At 39.6% G+C, this 13,490-nt stretch overlaps 1 protein-coding gene across 1 annotated transcript in view; it reads left to right on the plus strand.

The window, feature by feature from the left end:
• Positions 1-13,490, plus strand: part of LOC108116345 (cadherin-87A) — a 58,704-nt gene that overhangs the window by 1,879 nt on the left and 43,335 nt on the right. Inside the window, 1 exon segment of the mRNA XM_017228159.2 lies at positions 11,424-11,439. The gene's annotated coding sequence lies outside the window, so the exon portion shown is untranslated.

Below are 13,490 nucleotides of genomic sequence, written 5' to 3' on the forward strand. Positions count from 1 at the left end.
ACCAATATGCAGTTCTTTTAAAATGCATTATTCTTAAAAATTTTTTAAAGTTATTTTTAATGACAGCATTTTTTGAAGAATCTCTACTGTAGATAGTGAGTACATCAACGTCAATGTTGCGCTGCCATTCTTCTGGCGCTTCTCCTTTCGCCCTTCGTGTTTTTGTTGTTGTTGTGTCACGCCCTACGCAGTTGGGAGAGGGCCATGAGAAAACATTTTTGCGTAGAAATTACATATTGTTTCGTTTTCACATCCCAGCAACCAAACCCCTTCCTCCGCCCACCTGGTAGCTTGGTAACTGGCTGATGCTAACCTAAACCTCTTTCTCCCTCCGATTCCGGCAGCCTTCTTGTATTTTTATGGGTCGTCATCCATCGTTGTTCTGCCAAGCGCCTGTGAAAAGCCTCTGGCCCTCCATGCTTCCAGCTCAACACTACCTTACTACCATACTCCACCTCCCGCATCAACAGGGCATCGCTTTCTGCTCATCAAAGCACAAAAACATCCAACGGCGGCTGCCTCAATTATGTTAATTATGAATTGCTCCCCGGCTGTCTCTGTTCGAGTACGGGTTTTTGTTTGGATATGTTTTAGATGGTAAGGGGTGGAGCTGGAGGAGAAGGTGGAGCTCCAAGTAAAGCTGGGCGCATCGCAAGTCAAGCGGTTAAGTGGGCTTTTGGGTTAGCACCTGGTGAAGTCGCAGATGTAACCCAAATTCAAGAGAATTTCGCAAACTTGATTTGAGCCATTGCCAAAAAAATTGATTCATCTTCCCTGACTTGATGATCTTTTAATGGTCCATAAACCTAATTTAAGACCCTGCCAAACCCCATGGCATTGAACTTCAACCATACCAACATTCCCTCCGAGAGTTCAATCTTTCGTTAATTTACCTAATGAGTTGGTTTAAGTTGATGGGAAATTACTTTTACGAGTATATAGTTCGGAAAACAAATGTGATTATGTGGCGAAGTTGATGATGTTTTGATTAGAAGGTAAAATTAGGACAAAAAGTTGGTTTTTAAAAATAAACAAAATTTTAAGTTTATATTTTGTGTGAAATAGAAAAATATATATTATTGATAACAATTTAAGTACCCTTACTAAACTGTTTCCAAATCAAATGCTCGTTTTAGTTGTTTGTTTTATCTAGTAAATAATTATATTAACTTTCAATTTACAAGTTAAATAAAACAATATAATCATTCGACTTTTGTTTAATTTTTGTTACGCCATCTTCTTGTCAACCCGCATTTAACCCCTTTGTTTGAAACTCTTTTTAAATGAAATTTATCGCAGATAAAGCTGCAACAGAAAAAGCAACAGACACACCAACAATAGATCAGGAACAGCCGCCGAGACCGCAATATTCCCCGGCTTACTTCAATTTTATCCGCCACTGGAGAATTTCGTAATTTCCAAATCACAATATTAATGCAGGCCCCAACAATGGGAAAAATGTTGTTGTTTGTTGCAACCCGAGGAGCGAGTGCTGGAAAACTGGCTGTTTCTTTTATTTTTTTTTTTATTTTTTGGGAAACCTTTTAACAATGGGGAAACTTGCCCAAGCCGTCGACGGAACTGCGTCCAAACTGCTGCTGGTGCTGCTGTTTCTGCTTCTGCCTCTCAGTTGTTGTTGTTGCCGTCGCAAACCGGAAGATATTTCAGACTGGCTTGCAACCCGGGCCTTTAAAAGGGGGTGGTGGGGTGTGGCTTGGGAGCCGCAGGCGGGTTCCATGTTTAGACACAAACAAGTTTTATGCTTTGGCAATGATGACGCTAGAGCACTGACTCCAACACACTCCGCGACGTCGGCTCTGACTCTGACTCTGACCAGTCCATCGGCTTCTGTGGCCAGCTGCCTTTGTTGTTCTTGGCCTACAGTATTCAGTGTGTTCCCCTTTTAGGCCGTCCTCCCGATTCCGCCACGAATTGCGATTCCCGGCCCAAAAACCAGACTCGGTCTGCTCCAGAGCGCACTTGGTATTGTATGGTTCAGTGGCGGTGCTGCGGTGCAGCCGCGTTGTGTAGTTTTGAACTAGTTGCGGCGATTCAAATCAAGCCGAAACCATTAGCAGACATAAAGATGGGAGCGCGATTGAAAAGTGTTTTCCATTGGTTAGAAAAGGTATATAAAAGTACTTTGATAAATATCAACAGAACTAAAAAATCAAATATAGCAACTGTAGGAAAAATAAAACCAAACGTTAACTAACATATTTCTAACTTTTCAGAGATTCAGATTGTATAATGGCCAATATAGATATAACAACAGGGGTGTAACTTATTTAATTGATAAATAATTTCAATATGTAAGCATACTCCCTAAAGTTTCCCAATCAGAACCTGAACCATCTCTAATCCAATCATTTCACGTTCAGTACTCACTAAGCCACCATCATACATAGTTCAACCATTACCCCTGTTCCACTGCCTCGATCCCCTGGGGTCTGTCGCACTTTTTGGTACTGTTCACAATTTGGAAATTAACTGGTTTGGTTGTTTTTGGCCCGGGAATCCTGTCTGGGCCGCAACGCTTTCTATTGTATTGTTCGACGGCGTCGAGACGGACAGCTTTATACAGATACAGATATATATATATATATGTGTGAAGGATAAAGTGAGCTTAAAGTTTTCCTGGGTTCACTTTTAGTTGGTTCTTTTGGGGCGTTGAGGTTTTCGACCGGACCGTCTGGGATTGCCCACGAAAAACTTTTGCTAGCCAAGTAGGCGGTTACGCTTAGAAAAAGGGGGTGTATTGCAATTGAAAGGGTCCGGGTTTCGGGCGGATAGTGGCTAGTGGAAGTCGGCCATTCAGCCGCGACAGGAAGACAGCTCAGGAAGGAAGTTCATTTTGTGCAACTTAACGCTTTTCTCACTCTCTTTTAGTTTTGGGAGCATGTCTGGCCTACATTCCCTCCTGTCTCTTTCCGCTTCTCATTTTTGAATAGGCTGTAGAGATCAGATATGGAGCTTGATGAACGATTAAGATAGTGAATAAATAATAGGTATGTTTAATATCGTAATATATAGTTCAAAGTAGAGATTTTTATCCTTAAAATATGTTTATTTATAGTTTCTGCAACCGTTATTATCTGTTATAAAAAACATTTTAAAAATTTTTACTATAATTAGTAGAAGTCTTCATAGCTCACTTGAGTTATCTTAACCAAATTTGTAGCCAGAAAATACATTTAGTATCCCACCTAGAATGTGGTGCTCATTTTCCATTTTTTTGTGCCACATCTTTTTCCTCTGCAGTGCATTTGTGCCAAAAGCAATTTGAGGAATTTCTTATCGGGATTTATGATCCTCCGCACCTTGGAGCGCATAAATCAAACCATAAACTAGAGACAGTCGTAGGAACATATGCGGCTATGATGGACCATGCCATGGAGAGCGGTTGCAATTTCTGGCCACTAATCTCCATTCCTTCTGCGCTGCCCACATTTTTTCTCTTTATCTCCGCCGGTTAATGGGAATCCGTGGATGAGAAACAGGCAAATTGCCCGACATTGGCATCAGCGGCACTCACATAGATACACACTAATACGCCCGCAAACTCACTAAATTTTTAATCAAGCTTGCCAGCAGCTGTGATTCCGATGGTGGAAGCCATTTTGGAGCTGCCCCTGCTTCTGGTGGTGCCACCAGCGACCCTCCTTCCCCCCTAATGTTCGTCCTTGGAAAGCGCAAAAAATGCAATCAACGTCAAATGCGCTTCGAAACTTTGTGCAAAATAATAGAAAAGCCATTAATTTCACTTCTCGTCGAAGATGTTACGAGAATCGGGTAAAAATGCGGGAAAAGCTGGGGGCGTGGGCGTGGCCTGGACATATGGCGACATACTTTGGCGAAAAAAAAAAGAAAAAAACCGTAAAGGGGAACCAAAAAGAAAAAGCAATGAAAGCCAAGCAAAGAAAAGTAATTTTTAATTATGCGCATAACGTGAGTCAAACTTTGATTGGAATTACACGAAATCCTATTAATCGCTCACTGAGCATCCGTTTCCCATTCTCACGGTCTCTTTGGGAAAACTTTTTCCAGCACTGAGAACGTCTGCTCCCCCGCAAATGATGCAAAGTTCTCGGCTCAAACAATTTTCATTAGCAACAACAAAAACCGCTAATTTCACTTACAATTAGCGGTAAGCCAACATGTCGCATCAGTTGGTCTAGGCGGTGGGTGGGTCGTTCGTTGGTGATTCCACTTCACATACCACGACCAAACAAGTTTCCAACTAAAATTACCAAAAAAACACAAGCATAGAGTACGAGATATTTTATGAAATTATGAAAGGGATACTCTAAAGTGGTGATTATCGTATCATATCATATGACATTTATATCAACTTAGCTAAATATTATCATAAACCATTAACTAGATAAAGTTTCTTTAGATTTAATTAGGAAATTCAACTACATTTTGACAACATATAGATCAGATCCCCCTTTGAATATATATATTTATATTTAATTTATGTTTCTATTTATAAATCATGTCAAAATTTTCTTTGTTTGCTTTTCTTTTTTCTTCCAAGAAGAGTATTAGAAAGTGTGTGATCCCAAGAGTTTGCTCCACACAATTTGTTTAACATTTATGAGTGACAATGGGCAGTGGCCTTGCCGTGGGGGAAATAGAGGAGGGGCTTGGAAAATGGGGGAAGGGCTGGGGTGAAGTTCGCCTCGGACTCCATTAAAGTTGTCAAATGAAGTCGAAGTTTGATTGCCTGGGGCAAAGCAGTGACCTGCTCCCAGTTTCCTGACAACATCCCTCCTCCGATTCTCCACATCCACAACTTTCGCCGTGTTGATATGGACTTGATGCTGTCCTGGAGATTAGTGAAATGTCCTGTGATGTTTTCCTGTTAAACGCTAGAGCAGCGTAGGAGAGTATTTATAATTGCCAGCCTCAGGGCTTAGACTTGTGCGAATCCGGTCGGATAGATCGGGCAGTCAGCCCAAAGCCCTCCCCCAGAGGGTTGATTGACAAGTTGTTCTAGGTTGAAAAGGTTCAATAAGTTTGTTGGCCTGGAGTTAAGGACTATCTCAAGTGACAAGAGTCACATAGTTTAAAGATATAGATGCATTTTACTGTATGCAATTGCATTCTAACTTTAAACAAACTGTAAAGATTCTATGAAACTTGTTAGAAATGAAATTATTTACTTCAAGATATCATATACCGTCTGTGATCAAATTAAAGACCAACATGCAAAATGCATATCCTGCGGCAAGCAAACTTTGCCACCAACTCTCTCAGACACAACGCCTTCTCGTCCTGCAACTTCACGCAGGACCATCATATTTTGCCCCAACGGTGTCTAACAAAGCAATTAGAGCCACGGATACGCCAACACCGTTTGAGTTTGCTAAGTAAACGTTGCCGAGACGCCCTGAGTTGGCCCTAGGGCAGCATATTCATTAGGCAAGGAGGCGGTGGATTAGAGGAGGTGTCGGCAGACAGGAGGATTTTCTTCCCTAAAAGGAAATGGGATGGTTTTCTCCAGGCTTGGGGCGTACTGCTTTCTCTGGCTGCCTTCTTGATGGCTGCTGGCCCAACTTATGGGTCACTTGTTCAAGAAATTTCACAAAACTTTGCCAACTGGTTGTTGTTATGGGCAAGGAAGGAAACGAGCGAGGGTTTGAATATTTAGAAAGACGGGGTGATGGCGTAATGAGAGAGCGACTAATGAGAGACTTGGACTGGTACAATGAATATAATTAAATGAGTCCAAGGTGTAAACTAGCGAATTGTTTGATCCCATTCAGTCAGTTCAGAGTCCCCAGTCCATACCTACCACCCATTTCCCAAGCCATCATCTCTTTCCTTCTTTGGTTCTTTTTTTTTTCGTATCCTTGCCGCCTGCCAACTTTGTGCCTGTTCAGCTAAATGTTGTTAAACTTTCATCTTGGGCTCAGCACTTTTTGCACTTTTCAAACAGTTTTTTTTTTATTTCGAATTCTTGCTCCCTGCCTGGCGGGCATTTTTCAGTCACCGACTTGCTCCAGTTAGCCAACTGTCAGTCAGTCACTTGATCGTTTACAGCGTGACAGGTGGGTTTATGCTTGGGTAACGTCGAAATGGATAATACTCTATTATGGGATGATTTTGTATAGGATTGTAGTATAAATAAGGGATAAAGTAAGAGAGGATTGGGTTGAGAATTGAATGAAGATTAAGAAGGCAATTTCCTAAGTAAAGAAAGGCAACATGCTTAGCAATAAGTAGAAAGAATGTAAATTTATTCTCCAAACACTTTTAAACCAAATATTAGTTAACATATCACATGAATACATTATCACATTTTTTAGTAAATATCTAAAACATATCTAGCATTGCGAACTATTAACCTAAAAATGAAAAGCGATTTAAAGAAATCTTCAATCGTAATGCGCACCTATTAATTATTTAAGCTTCTTTGTAATCCGCTTTAAGTCCTGGGTAATTAATGTTGTCATAGTAAATGAGTACTAAAATACGTTGAGCACGTTTTACGAGTTTCGTCCAATCTTACAAGAAAACTGAACTACCCTTCTCCCACTGCCCTTTACCTTTAGTGTTTTGCTTATTAATCAGCAGGATAATGAGTGCTGTTCTTCTTTCAGTCAAGAGTAACAGAAAAAATCCAAAGGGTCTCGTGACAGTTGCAGTTTAGTGTCTAATTAAAAAGTTGGCGGCCTGCCTGCGTGATTCTGTGCGTTCGTGTGTCACCCAGCTAAGCAAAAAAAAAAAAAAAAACAGCGACTCCAAGTCAAGCCAACTTTCTATGGCACCACTTTCGCTGTCCCCCGGAGATCCCAATGAATATTCTTGTTCTGCAATGCTGATGATGATGAAACCTGTTTCCGCTTCTACTCCTCCGCCGCATCTCTCCAACGATTGGGCCCCACACTTTTTATGGTAATGAATGGGTCAGGCAAAAGTAGAGCTTTGATTTCTGATGCTGGTGCTAACCGCAAAAGCAAATAAAATACCGGTAACGAAAGAAATACAACAAAAAAACAAAAATGAGCAACAATTTCTTGGTGTGACATTGGACCAATGTATTTCTGGGGTTTACTTCTTTTCATCGTGTCTTACCTTACCCATTTTTCTAGCTGTAACTCTATTGACCTTATTCGCAGGTGTCTGTCCATAAGTTTTGAGCTTGACTCTGGGAATTCACATTTCTCTCTCTTTCTCTCTGCTTAAATGCAACACTCAGAATGAAGGGTTTTTCCAGTGCAATTTGTGGCTTTCACTTCACTTCAATTCAGTTCAGTTCAGTTCTTACCTGCAGATTTTCAATACACTTTATCGGTGTTTGGATTTTTCGTTTCGCTGTTTGTTTTTCTGGTTATACTCTTGTTTGGGGCATAAACAGAATCTTTTGATGTTTGCCATTCCGTAAGATAAAATCTTGTTAAAGAGATGATTTAATCACACTACTATTAGGTAAATTTAATTAATAAGTAAAATAATACTCGCAAAAAAACCAGCGTTAGTTAAAAAGTTTGTAAATTAGTTTTCGACATGTTGTAAAAAGCAAAATAATATGTAACAAAATCTTGTTTTGTAGGTTTTTCATAGGAATCGAACATATCTGGCAGTGTGTTAAAGCTTCGATTGCAACAAAAAGCCATTGTTGTTGTTTTGTAATTGTTTGTGCTGTTACCACACATTTCTTCGGCTCGAGTGCGTGTGAAATATTTCGATAAATGTTTGCGGATTTGTGTGAGTATGTCAGCGAACTGAGAGTTTCGCACTATTTTCGCTCATGTGTGTGTGTGTGTGTTGGCCCGCTGACCGATGTCGGTCTTTTTATATCTCTGTTTTTGTTTTCCTTTAGCCCTACTGCATTTCCCCATTACCCTTATTTCATCCAACCGTCCATCCCTCCAACCATTTTCACTCCTCGTCTCTTGGCGTTAACTTTTCCACGCATTGATGACGAATGGCCATGGAAAATGATGAATGTTTAATGGGGCAGTGCGACAGCAAAAACATTTTGAGGTAACATATTGATGGGGCGGAGATTGCACTGAATACGGTTTGGGGTTGGGTCGATGGTGGGGAAGGGTTATGGATAATGGTAGGTTGGGGTTTGGTCATGCATCATGGAGCGGTTCGTTGCCGAAAGTTTCAAATTCTCACATGTTCCAATGTCAACAAAGTTACCAGAAAATATTGTTAGAAATTCAAGCGAAATGCATTTCTAACATTGTCTTGAAAAAAATGTCAGAGGGAAAATGTAAAGGAAACTCAACGAATGTAGTTTCTGTTTACATTTTCAATGGTTAATATTTGTATTTCAGGAATTTGTTCTCATTTTTCATTATTCCAATAGCTCGTTGTTATTATATCTTATAGCTTATTGTAAATTACTATTACTTATCTACTTATAACTTTCAAGTGTTCATGTAAGGGTCGATAGGACACTTAACCCATCAAATACTATATCCAAAGTCAAGTGAACTCATTAAGTCTAGACCCCTATTTTTCTTTTTTCAATACACTTATGAGTTTTTCCCCTAAGATTCTCATGAACTTATCTGGAGTACCTCGCTTTGCTTTAGAGTCACTTTGGCTTGTGCTAAATTCCCTTTGGAATTTATGTAGATATGTGGGTTTCTGTTATAAAAATTGCTCTACTTGCGTGAAACACACCCACATCCCGCTACCCTTCCCGGTTTTCCTTCTCTTAGCAGGTCGTTTATCACATTTTTTGCTTGGCTTAAGCAAGTCTATCAAAAATATGTATTCGTAATTGCAGCAACGCACACAGAAAAGTTGAAAGCTTGAGAGGGGGAGGAATGATGGGAACGAGGTGTATAGCTGGGTTACAAGATATAAGCCATGAACAAAAAAATAAAGAAGATGCTGCCGAGGTTGAGGAAAAGCGACATCGTTGAATGATGTCATTTTCGCACACCCTCTCCTCTCTTTCACATAATCTCTGTGTTTGTCTATGGCTTTAACGATTTGGCCAAATCCAAAAGGTTCAACAAAATCGACTAAAACTCAAACCTGCCCTAGGCACCCTTTATGAATCAGTTACCAAGGCGCTGATGCTGCAATAAAAGGTGCGATTTATCATAATGGCTGACGCATGTAACACAGTTACACACACACACACACATATAGCTACCATTTCCCTTGCCACCAACGTACACTTATATTTTGCAATATAACGCAATGGTTCCTGCTGTGGATTGTGGATCCATCGATTTCATTTCTTGCCATTTTCCGCATTTTTCACAAATCTGTTTTTCCACACACACTCTCACATTATGGCCTGCTGGCGGCTTGACTATAGTCAGTCGTATGTGTATGTGTATTTGTGTGGAGTTATCTGAGGCGGCTGCCAGACGCCAGTTCATATTGATTACAACAAATTTTCCGTCGCCATTCGTTTGGAGTTGTCGCCGGCTTTGGAGAAGAAAGAAAAGAGAGAAAAAATCATGATTATATAACTGATATATGTAAGCGAATAAGTACTCACTCGCCTGCGTATGCCAGTTTTTATTAACCTTTTCTTTTTGTCGGATATTTCCACGTTCCATTAAATATCCATTAAGGATATTGAAATATGATTTGGTATAGTAATTGGAGATTTAGATAAAGACCTGACTTGACAATAGAGGCCATTCATTGACGCCTTTTCCTGGATTTCTTAAGCTCAGCATGTCTTGGTATAGTTTTCATCCTGTCATAATATGTCCATTAAGGATATTGAAATATGATTTGATATAGTTATTGTGAGAAAACTCATTCCATTTTAGTTGGTTAATGTCTTTGGAATGTTTTGAGCTGAACATGTCCTTGTTAGTTTGCAAAGATTGTTTTCCCATATTAAAAAGATGATTTTTGTTAAGGGGTTGATATAACAAAAGGATTTAAGTTCATTGACCAGTTCATCTGGATTATTTATTTAGATTCTTTTTCAAGAGCTCTCTTTTCTTCAGAAAAGTTCCATACTCCACGCTAATCGGAGATACAGGTCCATGGTGCTGATTTCTAAGCCATGCCGATTGGCGTTCTCTTTCTGTGCGATTCTTTTCCAGCTGTGATTTTTTCCCTGACTTTATTTTCTGCACAGTTGCAGTTTTACACTGAGGAAAATTCTATCTCGCAAGTATTTTATTTAATCACAATAACCATAACAAGTAAAAATAAGTTATATTTGAAAAATAGTGGTGAGTCAAAGTGCGATAACATATAAAACTTTGTAGTTAATCAAATCGAGTTTGAGATCGTATTTTCCTGCAACATTGATACAATTTTTTTTCTCCAATTTTGCTCCACTCCCACTTTTGGGTAGCCCCATACAACTGGAAACCGTTCACTTGCTTGACATTTAGTGCCGGCTGCTGCTGGCCATGTCTTGGGGTCTTCGATGGGGAACTGAAATAGAGAATGGGACAGAATCAGGGTCCGAGAAAGAGACGGAGCAGACAGCGGCTGAATCTGAAACTGAGACTGCGGCTGGAGCTGAGGCTCTTTTGCTCTTTTTGGCGACGACGGCTGCTGTCTGGAATTTCGTTGAACCGGTTTATGTGTGTGGTTTGCCAGTGGCTGCTGTGGCAGTTACCTACTGCTTTTGTTGCTGTCGTTGTTGTTGTTGTTGTTGTTGGTGTCTGGGTAACTGGCTTCGAAAATACAAAATACTTGCACAGCACACGGCTTTGTGCGATACTTGGCTAACCAACTGGCCACGCCGCACACACACACACACACTGACACATTCGCATAAACATGGCTAACACATACTCTCATGTACAAACACACATATAAAACAGCGCGCATATTTGTCGTTGCGGATTATTTCATAGCACAATTCTCCTCCACTGAAAGCAATCGGGGGTGGTAGTGTGGGTGGGGATGGGTCAGCAAATGACTGTGGTCTTCTATTCTCGTTGTTCTTACTTCTTCCTCATCCTCTCCTTCTCTCTTTTTCTGTTTTTATTTTGCTGATTTTTGGATTTTTGTTCTTTTGACCAGTTTCGTTTGGCTGTTAATTTACATTGCAAAAATTTTCTTTTGACTTTATACGCAATTTGCAATTCAATAGTTTATAGATTTTGCCATTGTCAATGGCTCCGGTGGGTGGTGATCTAACTATACGGAAAGATGTGGGCTTTTGGGGTGGAGCTGAGTGGATATTGTTGTGGGTGTCACATGTGGATGTAAGTAGGTAACTGGAGCTACAATAGATGTAGGAAATGGTTTAGGTTTGGGCTATATGATGTTGAGATTTTTATATGTGAAAAAGAGTCGACTTAAGTGTACCCTTTAATAATTATAGTGATTGAGATTGAGGTAAGATTATAATGAGAGTAACAACAGAAAACTTATGCATGTTAAATAAAAATTAAAATTTGAGAATAATATTTTCATACTTAAACCAAGTTTAATTTTTATTCTTCTTTCTTCTTTTGCAGATTCAAGATATCAACTGTAAGTACAATAATACTTAAAATTAAAAAAAATATATTTTCCTTCTTATCAAGACCTTGTCTTCTTTAAATCTTTACCCAATCACTCAGTGACCAATAGTTTGGCATCTGTCAGATACAAAACTTGTCTGCGGCCAAGTTCAGATGGCAGTTACTCTGCCCCAAATTCAACCCACCCTCCTCTGACCACCGACCATTTGATAAATCTAATCAGTTAAAATGCATCCAAAGTTCAGACAGGGCAATGTAGAAGGCAAACATTGTTCGATATTCTGGTGCTATGTTTAGAGCTCCAATGATGCCCGCAAACTATTCAAATCGGCTAAATGCGATTGGTTTTCTGGTATTGGCCACATTCCTCTATACTCCCAATACCCCTGGCTCCCCTGAAAATTGATTCCAATGCAAATTGATAATGAAATATGCGATGGAAAACGCATTAGAATGAACCCTGTGGCAGCATTCTTATCGCTGTTATGCCAACACCCGATGTTTAACCTCACCACCCACAGTTTCCACCCTACGATTTGGTCATATAATGCAATGCGGCAAATAAACGAAATGCGGTTAACGCAATGACAGTGCGATTAGCCAAAACCATTGTGGCGAAATCAGCTGGAGATGTGAGAAAAGGAACATGGAGGATAAAATGCTGGGAAACGCGTCCTTTTCGTTGGTTTTAGTGGTAGAGCAGCAGCAACTGCCATTGCGGTTACTTAAATCATAATCTATACACACACATGCGAGTTTGTATGTGTGTTTGCCCAGAAGTCAAGTTGGTCTGTGTCAACCACAATTGGTCAACAACATTGAGTAGATTGAAAGTGGGGAAATGGATTATAGCCCGGAGTTCCATTTAAAATTCAATTCCAAAGAAATTATCTTTATTTAATCAGTGGGATATTGTGCATCAGATGTATTTGATGCGTAAAGTAAATACTTGTCACAACAGATTGTTTAATAAAATATACAAATATGCTACATAGATTAAACAAAACTGTTTTAATTTCATTCAAAATCCGAGTATTTACTAATAATGGAAGAAGAACTTTTCATTTAACTAATCAATATTCAGCTGTTCAAAATCATTCGGATGAATTGACAATCTCATGATTTATTCAATTTCATTGAGAGCAGATGACAATACATTTCCCAGTAATAAATCTCAATTGGGAAGTAAGTAAGAAATACTTGACCAATAAATAACAATAATTATGCAAGAAAATGTTTGAATAAAAACGAAATTTGTCGTCCACGTCCTTCCACGGCTTCCTTCCTTTCATTTTCTCTTTCCATTTTCCCATTTCCCCATTCAATGATCCATAATTGCTATTAATTGTGCTTGAGATTTGCATAGCAAATAAATCTAGGAGGGAAAATGCAAAGCATAAATTCAACAATTGCTTGACACTTGAGCAGAGTTTGAAAGTTTTCTTTGTCATTTTTGTTGTTCTTGTTGTTGCTATTGTCGTTGTCTAATTTATTTAGCATTGTGTAAACTTGTTCAAGGTTGAATAGGCTTTTATGCCGAATGGAAATTAAATGCCAACAACAACAACAGCAGCAGCAGCAGCAGCAACAACCTCAAAGAAAAACATTTGAATTACATTGAAGACAATTCGAAATGCCAAAAGGCAGCCAAAGTTTGCTTCGATTGTTTTTGGACCAAACTCGAAATCAAATTGTGCCAAATTACTTGGCCAGCAAAATGCTTGGTCTAACCAATATTGCTTATATCTCCCTCTCTCTCTCTATTGGTCTCTCTCTCTCTCTCTCTGTGTCTCTATGTGTATCTCTGTCTCTGTATGTCCGTGTGGCTGTCTGTGGCCCAAATGAATAATTTGGCATCGCAGATAAACGAAATCAATGTCCACGGCCTGGGCCAGAAACCAAATGGCAACATCTGCACATTGTGCTGGATTTTAGGGGCCATGGAGGGGTAAAATGGTTACAGTCGGCTAGTGGAACCTCTGGGCCACTCTGGGGAACTTGTTATTGAATTAAAGTGACTTGATTTACGGCGCGTTCTGGTCAAAAGCTCTTAATGGCATT

This window comes from Drosophila eugracilis, unplaced genomic scaffold, assembly GCF_018153835.1.
Source record: "Drosophila eugracilis isolate 14026-0451.02 unplaced genomic scaffold, ASM1815383v1 contig_367, whole genome shotgun sequence".
Taxonomy (NCBI): Eukaryota; Metazoa; Arthropoda; class Insecta; order Diptera; family Drosophilidae; genus Drosophila; species Drosophila eugracilis.